The 16,559-nt window shown below is 43.7% G+C and overlaps 1 protein-coding gene across 5 annotated transcripts in view; it reads right to left on the bottom strand.

Annotated features, from left to right (window-relative positions):
- LOC144505090 (F-box/LRR-repeat protein 3-like) overlaps positions 1-15,032 on the bottom strand; it is a 42,444-nt gene extending 27,412 nt beyond the window's left edge. For 2 of the 5 annotated variants that reach the window (XM_078230887.1, XM_078230888.1), the window contains exon 1: positions 788-859. The gene's annotated coding sequence lies outside the window, so the exon portion shown is untranslated. Of the gene's footprint in view, positions 1-596; positions 860-14,893 lie in introns of those variants that run through there. The other 3 variants (XM_078230886.1, XM_078230885.1, XM_078230889.1) reach the window with 3 other exon arrangements.
- Positions 15,033-16,559: the final 1,527 nt, after the last annotated feature.

Raw genomic sequence — 16,559 nt, 5'->3', positions numbered from 1 at the left:
AGACTGATTTCCTGAGTGTGTCAGACTATTATCACTTTGCCTACATATTCTGTGTCTGCACGCCTCTCTCCACTTCACCTAAGGAGCCACACTCCAAAAGCTTGTGATTTCAAAAAAACCTGTTTTGATTTGATTGATTATTGTCACGTGTGTTCGCATACAGTGAAAAGTATTGTTTCTTTCACACTATACAGACAAAGCATATAGAAGGAAAGGAGAGAGTGCAGAATGTAGCGTTACAGTCAATAGCGAGGGTGTAGAGAAAGATCTGCTTAATGCGAGGTCGGTCCATTCAAAAGTCTGATGGCAGCAGAGAAGAAGCTGTTCTTTATTCTGAAGAAGTTTCGGATAAACAAGTGACACTATGCCAATTGTTTGCATGAAGGATTCCTGATGGTGGACAACAGAGCTTTCCCCCGCCCTCTCTGCAAACCTGTCTGATGGTTACTGAGGTTACCATCCTCAGTAACCATGGCAACCCCGGTAGCGTACAGCAGCACTGTGAGAAGGGCCCATTTAAACTGCCCGTTCATTAACGGCCACCCCGGGCTTCATGCTGCGCCACAAACCTTTCGGCAGTCTGACTCGGTTCTTACCGGCGCGAGGCTGGGAGTGAGGGGCGGCGGGGGGAGGGTCTGCAGCAACGCGAGGTCAAGGCTCCACAATCCGGCCTCACACACGCACTTTCAAACAGATCGCATCACGACTCCCTCCTTCCCCACCGCTAAACAATAAACCAATTCAGCATCATGATAAATAAACGATGAGGTGGCTTTCCCCCACTTACTTTCCCGTTTACTGCGCCACTTCGCCGCCTTTCAAAGCTCAGTGACACTGGCTCCTCCGCCTCCTTCTCCCCACCTCGTCAATCACCCTGATTGACGTGGGGGATCAGCCAATCAGGCGCGGACTGGACTCGGCATGCGTCAGAGGGTGGGCGGAACCCACAGTGACCTGGCACACATCCAGCCGGCGGATCACCAATCAAAGTGCAACTCACAGCGAAAGGGGCCGTTCCATAATGATTGGCACACCAATTGGCCAATAGAAAAACTCCCGCTACACCAGTGGGGAGGGCAGTTGGTGAAACGGTCTTGGATGACGCTCGCTGGAGGAGGAGGAGGAGGAGGAGGGGGAGGGTGCTGGGAAGCGCGGTGCACGGTGGGACCTGTAGTTTCAAACGCTCTAGGAAACTACAGTCCCATAATGCAACAGTAGAGCAGCCAAGCAGCTTGCTGAAGGTGGCTCCTGCAGTATTGAGTTTATGTATATTATGTTCATTGAGTTTATGTAGTATTGACTTTGTTATGAGTTTACGTATTCTTTCTGGTTGTATCACAGCTTGGTATGACTCCCGCTCTGCCCAAGACCGCAAGGAACTGCAAAAGGTCGTGAATGTAGCCCAATCCATCACGCAAACCAGCCTCCCATCCACTGACACTGTCTACACTTCCCGCTGCTCAGCAAAGCAGCCAGCATAATTAAGGACCCCACGCACCCCAGACATACTCTGTCCCCCCTTGTGTTGGGCAAAAGATACAAAAGTCTGAGGTCACGGACCAACTGATTCAAGAACAGCTTCTTCCTTGCTGCCATCAGGCTTTTGAATGGACCTACCTCGCACTATGTTGATACTTCTCTGCACCCTAGCTATGACTGTAACACTACATTCTGCACTCTCCTTTCCTTCTCTATGTACGGTATCATTTGTCTGTATAGCATGCAAGAAACAATATTTTTCACTGTATACTACTACATGTGACAATAATAATAAATCAAATCAAGACCCCATAGGCCTCTTCGCTCTGGAGAGAGTGGGTCCACTATGATTTTCTGAAAGTTAATGTTTCACAAGTGAAAACTTCACTTACCATTGTTTTACAGTTTTGGCCAAATAATTGGTTACTCTCCTATTTTTCATTTTTTAAAGCTCTTTTTCGTTCAGCTCAGCAACTACTTTAGTGAGTTCACCTGAGTTATCTGCTAAGAGCTTAGCAACATCACCTGGAAACTCAGTTCCCTTTGGAATCTTTCTTCCATCTTCACTGATTTCCTTTGTCTCATTCAGTTCACTTGTTAGAATTTTCCTTATCTGCTTTTAAGGTCTGAATTTGCTCTTCCATACTATGCACCTTATCTACTTCAGATTGGATCAAAGTTCAGGAATTTCATCAGGTTTGGTTGTTCAGTTTATACATGATAAAAGGTGGAATAGGACCGATTATGGACCTAAAAGGGAATTTACACAAAGAGGCAGGGAGCATGGCTGAGGCACTAAATGAATACTTTGCATTTGTCTTTACCACGGAAGTAGATACTATCCAGGCCACAGTGACAGATCTCTGGGTTCAGAATTGATAAGAAGGAAGTGTTTATCCATAAAGTTGACAAGGAACTGGGACCAAATGAGATGCATCTAAGAATACTGAAGGAATAAATACTGAAGGGAATTGGCCATAATATTTCAGCCTTCTCAAGACATTGCCCTTGTTCAAAAAAGGTTGTAAGGAGAAGCCCATCAATTATAGACCAGTCAGTTTAACTTAAGTGGTGGGGAAACTTCTGGAAACAATTATCATAGGATAGCATTAGTAGTTCCATGGAACAATTTGGGTGATCAGAAAGAGACAGCATGGATTTTTAAAAGGGAAATTGTGTTTAACTTGCTAGAGTTTTTTGAAGAGGTAACAGAAAGGTTGCTGAGGATAACACTGTTGATATGGTATACATGGATTTTCAAAAGGCATTCAGTACAGTACAATGCAAGACTTGTGAGAAAAGTTGTAGTTCATGGAATAAAAGGGACAGTAGAAATGTGGATACAAAATTGGCCAAGTAATAGGAAACAGAGTAATGGTCAATGGATATTTTTTGGGCTGGAAGAAGGTTTGTAGTTTATTCCTTACAAAACTGGCCCCGGGGCCAGTTTTGGGACCCTTGCTTTTCCTGATGTTTATTAATGATTTAGATCTTGATGTGCTGTGGACAATTTCAAAGTTTGCCGATGACACAAATCTTGGAAGCATAGTAAACTGTGAGGAGGACAATATAGAACTTCAGAAAGACATAGACCAGTTGGTGGAGTGGACAGAAAGGTAGCAGATGAAGGTCAATGGGGAGTAGTGTGAGAGGGTGCATTTTGATAGGAGGAATATGGACTGACAAAATAAGGAGTACAATTCTTAAAGGATGCAGAAGGATGTATATATACATAACGCTTGAAGGCAGCAGGACAAGTAGAGAGCAGTTAATATAGCATACAGTATACTGGACTTTATTAATCGGGACATAGGATACAAGAGCTAGGAGGTTATGCTGAACTTATACAAGACATTGGTTAGACCTCAGCTGGGGCAGTGTACAGTTGTGGCCACCACACTAGGAAGTACGTGAACGCTTTGACAGGGTACTGAAAAGGTTGACAAGAATGATTTCAGGGATAAGAAACTTCAATTATGAGTATAGATTGGAGAAGTTGGGACTGTTCTCGTTGGAGAGAAGAGGAGATTTGATACAGGTGTTCAAAATCATAAGGAGGCTGGACAGAGTAGATAGGGAGAAACTGTTCCCGGTTGTAAAAGGATCAAGAATGAGAGGGCACAGATTTATGGTGATTTGCAAAAGCAGCACATATGATGTGAGAAAAAACCTTTTTCACTTTGAGTGATTCAGGTCCAGAAAGCACTGCCTAGAATTGTGGTGAAGGCAGGTTCAATCGGGGCATTCAAAGGGTGTTAAATGAATACTTGAATAGAAACAAGATGCATGAGTACAGGGAAAAGGCAGGGCAATGGCATTAAGTCATAATGCTCATTTGGAAAGCCAGTGCAGATATGATGGTCACCTTTGTGTAACTGCGGGAAGCATTTAGCGCAGTGTTGAAGCCAGTCTCTGTTTGAAGGACTGTTCTTCCTCCTGAACCTTCAGCGGTCCTTGACTGCCAATTCTGGGATTAATTTTGTTAACACATTGGGAATTAATTGCTAAGTTTCCTGAACATCAGGAGCTCTGATATGGCCAAACCATATTGCAACGTGGTGGATCAATATGTTGCAAATTATTTGTTTATTCTCAAAATAAATTTAATGGTGCAGCCGCCTCTTTCTGCCCACCAAATACTAAACAGTTCATATTTACTACTTTAATTCTTGGGTTGCTCCATTTCATACCCATAGGTCCATCCTCACATCAATATCCTTGCCTTATTGAAACATAAGTTGTGGCAGAATTGATTCCATCGACCTTGCAACAATTCAAGTTAAAATGAGCCACCACAAAAAAGGTAAGTGATATGAGTTGTATCTAATCATATCGAAGATAGACTTATCAGCAAAATTAAAGTCTGGGTGATTAAAGAATAGTGGCGACATAGTAAAAAGTTGGACAGCAAGCAGAGATTAGCTGTGAATGGTCTTTATTCAGACTAGATGGAATTGTGCTGTGGTGTTCTATAAGATCTCCCCTCATTCTTCTGAATTCCATTGAGTATAGCCCCAGTCCACTCAGTCTCTCCTCATCAGCCAACCCTCTCAACTCCGGAATCAACCTAGTGAATCTCCTCTGTACCCCCTTCCAGTGCCAGTTTATCCTTTCTCAAGTAAGGAGACCAAAACTGTACACAGTACGCCAGGTGTGGCCTCACCAGCACGTTATACAGCTGCACCATAACCTCCCTGTTTGCAACTCAATCCCTCTAGCAATGAAGGACAAAATTTCATTTACCTTCTTAATTAACTGCTGCACCTGCAAACCAACTTTTTGCGATTTATGCACAAGTACACCCAGGTCCCTCTGCACAGCAGCCTGCTGCAATTTTCTACCATTTACATAATAGTCCATTCTGCTGTTATTCCTACCAAGTTGGATGACCTCACATTAACCAACATTGTACTCCATCTGCCATACCCTTGTCCACACACTTAGACTATCTATATCCCTTTGCAGACTTACAGTGTCCTCTGCACACTTTGTTCTACCACTCATCTTAATGTCATTTGCGAATTTTGACACACTAAATTGGTCTCCAACTCCAAATCATCTATGTAAATTGTAAACAATTGTGGTCCTAACGCTGATCCCTGAGGCGCGCCACTAGTCACTGATCACCAATCAGAAAACACCCTTTTACCCCGACTCTTTGCTTTCTGTTAGTTAACCAATCCTGTATCCATGCTAATACATTACCCGTAACACCATGCACCTTTATCTTATGCAGCAGTCTTTGGTGTGGCATCTTGTCAAATGCCTTCTGCAAATCCAGATACACCACATCCACAGGTTCCCCATTGTCCACCGCACTCGTAATGTCCTCAAAGAATTCCAATGAATTAGTTAAACATGACATGCCTTTCATAAATCCATGCTGCGTCTTCCTTATGGGACAATTTCTATCCAGATGTCTTGCTATTTCTTCTTAGCTGATAGTTTCAAGCATTTTCCCCACTGCAGAAGTTAAGCTAACCGGCCTATAGTTACCCGCCTTTTGTCTACCTCCTTTCTTAAACAGTGGCATCAAATTTGCTGTTTTCCAATCTGCGGGAACCGCCCCACAGTCCAGCAAATTTTGGTATATTACCACTCATGCATTTGCTATTTCCCCCGCCATCTCTTTTAGTACCCTGGGATGCATTCCATCAGGGCCAGGAGACTTGTCTACCTTTAGTCCCATCAGCTTGCCCAACACTACTACTTTAGTGATAATGATTGTTTTTAGGTCCTCACCTGCCAAAGCTTCTTGTCATCAATTTTTGGCATGTTATTTGTGTCTTCCAATGTGAAGACCGATACAAAATACCTGTTCAATGCCTCAGCCATTTCCTCATTTCCCGTTATTAAATCCCCCTTCTCATCCTGTAATGGACCAATGTTTACTTTAGCCACTCTTTTTCATTTTATATATTTGTAGAAACCTTTGCTACCTGTTTTTATATTCTGAGGTAGTTTACACTCATAATCTATCTTACTTTTCCTTATAGTTTTATTCGTGGCTTTCTTTCGACCTATAAAGATTTCCTAAACCTCTAGTTTCCTAATAATCTTTGCCACTTTGTGTGCATTTTCTTTCAATTTGATACCCTCCTTTATTTCCTTAGATATCCATAGCTGATTATCCCTTTTTGTACAGTCCTTCCTTATAATTGCTATATACTTTTGCTGAGCACTGTGAAAAATCACTTTGAAAGTCCTCTCCTGTTCCTCAATTGTACCACCATAAAGGTTTTGCTCCCCGTCTACCTTAGCCAACTCCTCCCTCATCCCATTGTAGTCTCCTTTGTTTAAGCACAAGACACTGGTATTGGGTTTTAACTCCTCACGCTCCGTCTGTATTTTAAATTCAACCATGCTGTAATCGCTCCTTCTGAGAGGACCCCTATCTCTGAGATTGTTAATTACTCCCACCTAATTATATAGGTTAAAGTCTAATGGGTTTATTTGGCAGCATAAGCTTTTGGAGTCTCAGACTCCTTCACCTGAAGAAGGAGCCTGAGACTCCGAAAGCTTGTGCTGCTAAATAAACCTGTTGGACTTTAACGTGGTGTTGTGAGACTTCTTACTGTGCTTACCCCAGTCCGACACCGGCATCTCCACATCATAATTATAGAGGACCAGATCTAGGATAGCTTGCTCCCTCGTTTGTTCCATTACAAACTGTTCGAGGAAACTATTGCAGATACATTCTATGAACTCCTCCTTAAGGCTGCCTTGACCGACCTGGTTTGACCAATTGACAAAATCCCCCATGATAATTGCTGTACCATTTTTACAAGTTGAAAAGGCTACTAAAAAAACAAAGTGGGAACTTTGGCTTTATTTTAGAGTAGAGTACAAAAGCAAAGAAGTTTGCTAAACCATTATAAAATACTGAACATGCAGAATATTATGTTCAGTCTTGGACATCATATTTTAAGAAGGTGTCAGGGCCTTATGCATAGTGCAGAAGAATTTTGCTAGAATGATACTGGTGTGAGAGATTTCAATTATGTGGAGAAACTGGAGGAACTGGGGTTGTTCGGCTTAGAGCAGTAAAAGTTAAGAGAAAATTTGATTGAACATGTCTGGCATTGATAGAGTAAAAGCAACAGAAAGCCAGTAGCCAGGGGCCACAGTCAGTGAGTGAAGTTGTATTCCCAATTGGTAAGAAAACCATTGCCAGTTACATCAGGAAATCCTCAGCAAATACCCTGGGGAGCAGTTGTGGGATGAGGAGAGTGTCCACATCCATGGTTACTCTCAACATGGTGGCCATAGTAGACACCAAATTATGGAAAAACAACAGGGGAGTGAAACCAATTGGATAAATCTACAGAAAACTAACACAGGCACGGTGGTTTCCTTCCTCCCCTAGTGTTGGGCAAGTTAATGGGGCTAAAGGTAGACAAGTCTCCTGGTCCTGATGGAATGCATCCCAAGGTACTAAAAGAGATGGCGGGAGAAATAGCAAATGCACTAGTGGTAATTTACCAAAATTCTCTGGACTCTGGGGTGGCTCCTGCAGATTTGAAAACAGCAAATGTGACACCAAATAGGAATAACAGCAAAATGGACTATTATTTAAATGGTAAAAAATTGCAGCATGCTGCTGTGCAGAGGAACCTGGGTGTCCTTGTGCAGGAATCTCAAGGAGTTGGTTTGCAGGTGCAGCAGGTAATTAAGAAGGCAAATGGAATTTTGTCCTTTATTGCTAGAGGGATGGAGTTTAAAAACAGCGAGGCTATGTTGCAGCTGTATAAGGTGCTGGTGAGGCCACACCTGGAGGACTGTGTACAGTTTTGGTCTCCTTATTTGAGAAAGGATATATTGCCACTGGAAGGGGTGCAGAGGAGATTCACTAGGTTGATTCCAGAGCTGAGAGGTTTGGCTTATGAGGAGAGACTGAGTAGACTGGGGCTATACTCATTGGAATTCAGAAGAATGAGGGGAGATCTTATAGAAACATATAAGATTATGAAGGGAATAGATAAGATAGAAGCAGGAAGTTGTTTCCACTGGTGGGTAAAACTAGAACTAGGGGGCATAGCCTCAAAATAAGGGGAAGCAGATTTAGGACTGAGATGACGAGGAAATTCTTCACACAAAGGGTTGTGAATCTGTGGAATTCCCTGCCCAGTGAAGCAGTTGAGGCGACCTCATTGAAAGTTTTTAAGGCAAGGATAGATAAATTTTGAACAGTAAAGGAATTAAGGGTTATGGTGAATGGGCGGATAAGTGGAGCTGAGTCCACAAAAAGATCAGCCATGATCTCATTGAATGGCGGAGCAGGCACGAGGGGCCAGATGGACTACTCCTGCTCCTAGTTCTTATGTTCTTATGTTCTGTGTTGTAGCATTCTATGAGCTTATGTGGATAATCATGGAACAGAAAGTTAGATCCTGATAAACACTCGGACCTGAAATTAAAATACAACTGTAAAAGGCCACTTCCAATAAACATATCCTGAAACTGTGCTTCCAGAGTTGTTTTGACTTTCTTTTTTATAAACAATGGGTGCATGCATCTTGAGGAGACTTGTACAAAGAACAAATAAATGTACAGTACAGGAACAGGCCCTTTGGCCTTCCAAGCCTATGCCGATCAAGATGCCCCAACTAAGCTAAAACAAAACCCTCTGCCCTTACTCGGTCCACATTCACATACCCTTCCAGATGCTTCTTAAATGTTGCTAATGAGCCTGCATCCACCACCTTCTTTGGCAGCACGTTCTAGGCACCCACCACTCTCTGCATGAAAAACTTCCCCCCCTCTTTCCTCTCTCACATTGAACCTGTGCTCCCTTGCAATTGACACTTCCACCCTTGGAAAAGCCTCTGACTATCCACCCTGTCTATGCCTTTCATAATTTTTTAGACCTCTATCAGGTCTCCCCTCAGCCTCCGTCCTTCCAGTGAAAACAATCCTAGTTTACTCAACCTCTCCTGATAGCCAACACCCTCGTTACCATGCAATATCCTGGTGAATATTCTTTGGACTCTCTCCAAAGCTTCCATGTCCTTCCAGTAGTGTGGTGACCAGAACTGCACGCCAAATACGGCCTAACCAAGGTTTTATATAGCTGCAACATGATTTCCCAACTCTTGTACTCAATGCCCCAGCTGATGAAGGGAAGCATGCTATATGCTTTCTTAATCATCTTGACCACCTGTGTTGCCACTTTTAGGGGACTGTGGGTCTGCACACCCAGATCCCTCTGTATGTTAATGTTCGTAAGGGTTCTGCCATTTACAGTATAATTCACACCTAAATTTGATCTTCTAAAATGCATCACCTCGCATTTGTCCATGTTAAACTCCATCTGTCATTTCTGTGCCCAAGTCTCCAATCTATCTATATCCCGTTGTATCTTCTGACAATCCCCGACACTATCAGCAACTCCACCAATCCTAATGCCATCGACAAACTTACTAATCAAACCATTCACATTTTCCTCCAGATCATTTATATATACTACAAACAACAGGGGTCCCAGCACTGATCCCTGTGGAGCACCACTAGCTACAGATCTCTATTTTGAAAAACACTCTTCCACTGCTACTCTCTGCCTTCAATAACCAAGCCAGTTCTGTATCTGTCTAGCCAGCCCACCCCGAATCCCATGTAGTTTTAGTTTTTGTACAGGTCTGCCATGTGGGACCTTGTCAAATGCCTTAGTAAAGTCCATATAAACTACATCCACAGCTTTTCCCTCATCAATTATCTTTGGCACCTCTTCAAAAAATTCAATCAAGTTCGTGAGACATGACTTTGCCTGTTCAAAACCAAGCTGTCTTTCACTAACTAGCCTATTTTCTTCCAACTGTGCATATATCCTGTCCCTCAGTATCTTTTCCAAAAGCTTCCCCACCAATGACGTCAGGCTTTCTGGCCTATAATTTCTTGGATTATCCCTGCTTCCTTTCTTACGCAAGAGAACAACATTGGCTATTCTCCAGTCCTCTGGAATTTCACCTGTGGTCAAAGAGGATTTGAAAATATCTGTTAAAGCCCCAACTATTTCTTCCCTTGCCCTGCAGTAAGCTTCCTCCTTCGATATATTGACATTCTCTGGAGCATTCACATACCTATCCCTGACCTCAACATCTGTCATGTCCTTCTCCTTGATGAATACCGATAGAGTACTCATTAAGGATCTCACCCACTCATTAAGGATCTCATTAAGGATTGTGTGGGGAGTGATAGATTACGTGGTCTATGCCAGCTTCCTTTACTCTCTGCCTTGTGATTTTTCTTGGACCAGTAAATTATGTTCATTCTTCACTATTTTTTTTGCTTGCTCATCTATCTATTTTCTTGATTTTGAAATATATTTATTATTTTCTTCCTTTGCTCATTACACTACATACCAGCTCTCATCAAGAATCAAACCAACGACTCTGTTGCCAGTGCTCAAATGAGGCAGAAGAACATCCTAGAAATGGCACTTCTTACATGTTCTCTCTCTCAGTGTTGTCCACGAACGTCCCTACACAAGGTCGCAGCTGAGACTGGAATACAAACTCGGCAGAAAATCTTTCACACAAGCATGTGACCTGGCATACCATTGGTGACGTTTTCAAACATCTCTGAATTAGATGAGAAACCTTGGAGTATATTTGTCATAAATGTGCATACAGGTCATTGCTCATGGCCAGAGAAATAGGAAAATTGGCACAAGAATGTGATAAGAAAAATTATTCAGTTCGAACACAATGGTATTTTTTTTATCTTGCGTCTGCCAATAATTAATGGGAATACTGGTACTCTATGACTAGACAACAGATAAAAGTTCAGTCCTTGGTGTGGATATGTTCAGCAATATCTATTGGAAATCAATGCTGTAAACACATGACAATGTAATAATATACTGTTTTTGGAAAATTGTACCTTCTTTGAAAATGCATCTCTACTGCACAAATTATGAGAAAAGCTGAAAAAAAAGCCCCTTCTGGTAAAATTAGCAGGCGAATCCTGGGTGATGGTCACTTGTGTTATATTTCAACTTCAGCAGTAACGCATAATTTAAATGGAGTGACCCTGTGACTAAAAGAGATGACAAATGAAAGCCGTACAGAAACATTAAGCTTTTGTCGACTCAATCCAGCAGCAGTACTCTCTAGGTAATTCTTGTTGAAGAGATTAAATATGAATGAGGCCAATCTTTTAATGGAGTAGAACAAGATGCACTTTGGAAGAAAATGAAAGGGTTATGCAATCAGTTCTTCTGTTACACATCAGTAAATTTAGACGTCATCAGTAAAACCTTGCAAAAATATTCCCTGAGCTTATTCAACTGCTTCTGTACCCAGAATATGCAAAATGAATCATCCGGTTCCTGCTAACTAAATAAGTGATGGATTGTTTATCTGTGGTAAATGCTGTTTATCTAGCTGTGGACCTGCTGTCTTTGCATATGTAGTGGATACTGTCCCTCTGGTTGCTATGTGTAGCAGCGTCACAAAAACATTAAAAATAAATAGGCTTATGATTCAATATACAAAGTGAACAGGTTACTTTTTTTCTGTCTTTCGGTGAACCCAAGGGCCAGAAAAGTTAAAATCATTCTAGATAGTTTGATATAAATCTTGAAATACATGTCTTGGCAATCAGGCCTCAAAGACCAAGTAGTTTATTGTTATGGGCTGCATGCCTCTGTGCTAGTTTTCCCCGTTTGGGTCATTTTCAGTGATGGGTCATGATGTGTGATCGCTCCACTACTGGTCTTGCTGAGGCAAGCAATACACAAACTTCCGGCTGCCCATGAATCTAAATTATTTCACTGTGCATATAATGCTGACCTCTGAACACCCTAAGAAGTTTAACAACACCAGGTTAAAGTCCAACAGGTTTATTTGGTAGCAAAAGCCACACAAGCTTTCGGAGCTCTAAGCCCCTTCTTCAGGTGAGTGGGAATTCTGTTCACAAACAGAGCTTATAAAGACACAGACTCAATTTACATGAATAATGGTTGGAATGCAAATACTTACAACTAATCAAGTCTTTAAGAAACAAAACAATGTGAGTGGAGAGAGCATCAAGACAGGCTAAAAAGATGTGTATTGTCTCCAGACAAGACAGCCAGTGAAACTCTGCAGGTCCACCCAACTGTGGGAGTTACAAATAGTGTGACATGAACCCAATATCCCGGTTGAGGCCGTCCTCGTGTGTGCGGAACTTGGCTATCAGTTTCTGCTCAGCGACTCTGCGCTGTCGTGTGTCGCGAAGGCCGCCTTGGAGAACGTTTACCCGAATATCAGAGGCCGAATGCCCGTGACCGCTGAAGTGCTCCCCAACAGGAAGAGAACAGTCTTGCCTGGTGATTGTCGAGCGGTGTTCATTCATCCGTTGTCGCAGCGTCTGCATAGTTTCCCCAATGTACCATGCCTCGGGACATCCTTTCTTGCAGCGTATCAGGTAGACAACGTTGGCCGAATTGCAAGAGTATGTACCGTGTACCTGGTGGATGGTGTTCTCACGTGAGATGATGGCATCTGTGTCGATGATCCGGCACGTCTTGCAGAGGTTGCTGTGGCAGGGTTGTGTGGTGCCATGGTCACTGTTCTCCTGAAGGCTGGGTAGTTTGCTGCGGACAATGGTCTGTTTGAGGTTGTGCGGTTGTTTGAAGGCAAGAAGTGGGGGTGTGGGAATGGCCTTGGCGAGATGTTCGTCTTCATCAATGACATGTTGAAGGCTCCGGAGGAGATGCAGTAGCTTCTCCGCTCCGGGGAAGTACTGGACAACGAAGGGTACACTGTCCACTGTGTCCCGTGTTTGTCTTCTGAGGAGGTCGGTGCGGTTTTTCGCTGTGGCGCGTTGGAACTGTTGATCAATGAGTCTAGCGCCATATCCTGTTCTTATGAGGGCATCTTTCAGCGTCTGGATGTGTCTGTTGCGATCCTCCTCATCTGAGCAGATCCTGTGTATACGGAGGGCTTGTCCGTAGGGGATGGCTTCTTTAACGTGTTTAGGGTGGAAGCTGGAGAAGTGGAGCATCGTGAGGTTATCCGTGGGCTTGCGGTACAGTGAGGTGCTGAGGTGACCGTCCTTAATGGAGATGCGTGTGTCCAAGAATGCAACCGATTCCGGAGAGTAGTTTATGGTGAGCCTGATGGTGGGATGGAACTTGTTGATGTCATCATATAGTTGTTTCAGTGATTGTTCGCCATGAGTCCAAAGGAAGAAAATGTCATCGATGTATCTAGTGTATAGCATCGGTTGAAGGTCCCGTGCGGTGAAGAAGTCTTGTTCGAACCTGTGCATGAAGATGTTGGCATATTGAGGTGCGGATTTGGTCCCCATGGCTGTTCCGTGTGTCTGGATGAAGAACTGGTTGTTGAAGGTGAAGATATTGTGGTCCAGGATGAAGCGGATGAGATGTAAAATTGCATCTGGAAACTGGCAGTTGTTGGCGCTGAGCACTGAGGCCGTTGCAGCAATGCCATCGTCATGGGGGATGCTGGTGTAGAGTGCCGAGACATCCATTGTGACGAGGAGCGCTCCTGGTTCAACTGCTCCATGTGTGCCGAGTTTCTGTAGGAAGTCCGTCGTGTCGCGACAAAAGCTGGGGGTTCTTTGTACAATGGGTTTCAGGATGCCCTCGACATAGCCAGAGAGGTTCTCGCACAGGGTCCCATTGCCCGATACGATGGGACGGCCGGGTGTGTTTGCCTTGTGTATCTTCGGGAGGCAGTAGAGATCTCCAACGCGGGGAGTACTTGGGATGAGAGCACGGAGGGTGTTCTGAAGGTCCGGATCAAAGGTCTTGATCAGAGTGTTGAGTTGATGGGTGCTACGGCATCTCCTCCGGAGCCTTCAACATGTCATTGATGAAGACGAACATCTCGCCAAGGCCATTCCCACACCCCCACTTCTTGCCTTCAAACAACCGCACAACCTCAAACAGACCATTGTCCGCAGCAAACTACCCAGCCTTCAGGAGAACAGTGACCATGGCACCACACAACCCTGCCACAGCAACCTCTGCAAGACGTGCCGGATCATCGACACAGATGCCATCATCTCACGTGAGAACACCATCCACCAGGTACACGGTACATACTCTTGCAATTCGGCCAACGTTGTCTACCTGATACGCTGCAAGAAAGGATGTCCCGAGGCATGGTACATTGGGGAAACTATGCAGACGCTGCGACAACGGATGAATGAACACCGCTCGACAATCACCAGGCAAGACTGTTCTCTTCCTGTTGGGGAGCACTTCAGCGGTCACGGGCATTCGGCCTCTGATATTCGGGTAAACGTTCTCCAAGGCGGCCTTCGCGACACACGACAGCGCAGAGTCGCTGAGCAGAAACTGATAGCCAAGTTCCGCACACACGAGGACAGCCTCAACCGGGATATTGGGTTCATGTCACACTATTTGTAACTCCCACAGTTGCGTGGACCTGCAGAGTTTCACTGTCTGGAGACAATACACATCTTTTTAGCCTGTCTTGATGCTCTCTCCACTCACATTGTTTTGTTTCTTAAAGACTTGATTAGTTGTAAGTATTTGCATTCCAACCATTATTCATGTAAATTGAGTCTGTGTCTTTATAAGCTCTGTTTGTGAACAGAATTCCCACTCACCTGAAGAAGGGGCTAAGAGCTCCGAAAGCTTGTGTGGCTTTTGCTACCAAATAAACCTGTTGGACTTTAACCTGGTGTTGTTAAACTTCTTACTGTGTTTACCCCAGTCCAACGCCGGCATCTCCACACTCTGAACACCCAGCAGGGGACCTAACAGCACATGTGTCAATCACACAGTTTTGCTGGCATGCATGTACTCAAGGTAGCCTGCACCTTGTCATGACAATGAATCATAGCCCCGGATTACGTACGAACATTTTGAACTTTTAAATAAGACATGTTCTTTAAAAAAGCACAACCAAGCAAAGGCTGGCTGACACAGCAATATACTCACTTGCTAGGATTCCTCTGTGAATTATACTCAGTCCTGAGAGAGACATTTCAAAGGGAGAGATGCAATGCAAGTTGAACTGTAATGTCCTATGGAGATAATGGATGCTGATTACCATTTCAGCAGAAACAATCTGTGTGTTATATTGCAGACATGTTTGTAGTTTTCCCCTTCCTGGAATGCAGAAGAAAAGGGGTTAAAAACCAACTGCAAGTCTGATCTCTGTGTGCTAGTCTGGTGTCCTGGCTCTACTGTGTTAGTGTGTGCTGTGATGGTCACAGTTGAATAATATCTAAGCACCCCTGCTCTTGCAGATAAAATGTCTCACTCTTTCTGATTGCTGGAAGCAAGTCAACAAAGCCATAGTCAAAAAGGAAACAAGACAAAACTTTTTAGCTGATCTGTAGAACCAAGAATCCCCAAACCTATTGCTCAGTTGCTGAAGTCAGGACAATTGGAATCATCCACTTTAATAACTGCAATGTTTCATCATCTACTCCTCAAGGACAAGTATGTTACAGAGTGTTATGGTAAGCATCTTCCTATTTGAATATATACTGATGACTTTAGTGGGTATGAGCATGTGTAAATGACTCATCGGTAGCACAAAACCTTTTGCAGGATCAGTCTTACCATAAGACACCTGTATAACTAGCTGCCTTAAAGAATGTGAGTGGGAGATCCCTTGTTCATTTGGATGACATCACCATAGTGGGTCAGATCTCAAACAATGATGAGGCAGAGTACAGGAAAGAGATAGAGAATCTGGTGAAATGATGCAATGACAATAATCTCTTCCTCGATGTCAGTAAAATTAAGGAGATAATCCTACATCAATGATAATGAAGTGGAAATGGTCGAGAGCTTCAGGTTTCTCAGTTTAGATTACCAACAATCTGTCCTGGTCCCTCTACATCAAGGCAATAGTTAAGAAAGCCCACCAACACCTTTACTTTCTCAGGAGGCTAAGGAAATTTGGCATGTCAGCTACTACTCTCACTAGTTTTTGCAGATGCGTCATAGAAAGCATCCTCTCTGGATGTATCACAGCTCGATATGGTTCCTGCTCTGACCAAGAAATATGCCAATGATGTGGAGATGCCGGCGTTGGAATGGGGCAAGCACAGTAAGAAGTTCACAACACCAGATTAAAGTCCAACAGGTTTATTTGGCAGCACTAGCTTTCGGAGTCTATGCAACAAACTACAAAGGGTTGTGAACATAGCCCAGTCCATCATGCAAACCAGCCTCCCATCCATTGACTCCATCTACCTTGGAACAGCAGCCAGCGTAATTAAGGATCCCACACACCCTGGACATACTGTCTTCTCCCATCTTCCATCGGGAAATAGATACAGAAACCTGAGGTCACGTACCAACCGATTCAAGAACAGCTTCTTCCCTGCTGCCGTCAGACTCTTGAATGGACCTGCGATTTTTTAGCTGATCTTTCTCTGCACCCTGTAATGCTATATACTACACCCTCTCCTTTCCTTCTCCCCTGTGTACTCAGGGAGTGATTTTATGATTTTCTTTCTAAATTCTGGGCGGACTTGAAACTGGGAGAATTTCAGATCTGATTTTTGGTTGTGTTTTCAGCACCCCCCCTTCCTTACGCACTCTGCCTGCAAAAATACTAGCAAGCTTGTTGCTCGCTGCAGAAGCCTGT

This window comes from Mustelus asterias, chromosome 16, assembly GCF_964213995.1.
Source record: "Mustelus asterias chromosome 16, sMusAst1.hap1.1, whole genome shotgun sequence".
Classification (NCBI taxonomy): Eukaryota; Metazoa; Chordata; class Chondrichthyes; order Carcharhiniformes; family Triakidae; genus Mustelus; species Mustelus asterias.
The sequence above is the reverse complement of the archived record's forward strand: the minus strand, read 5'-3'. Positions and strand labels throughout refer to the sequence as shown.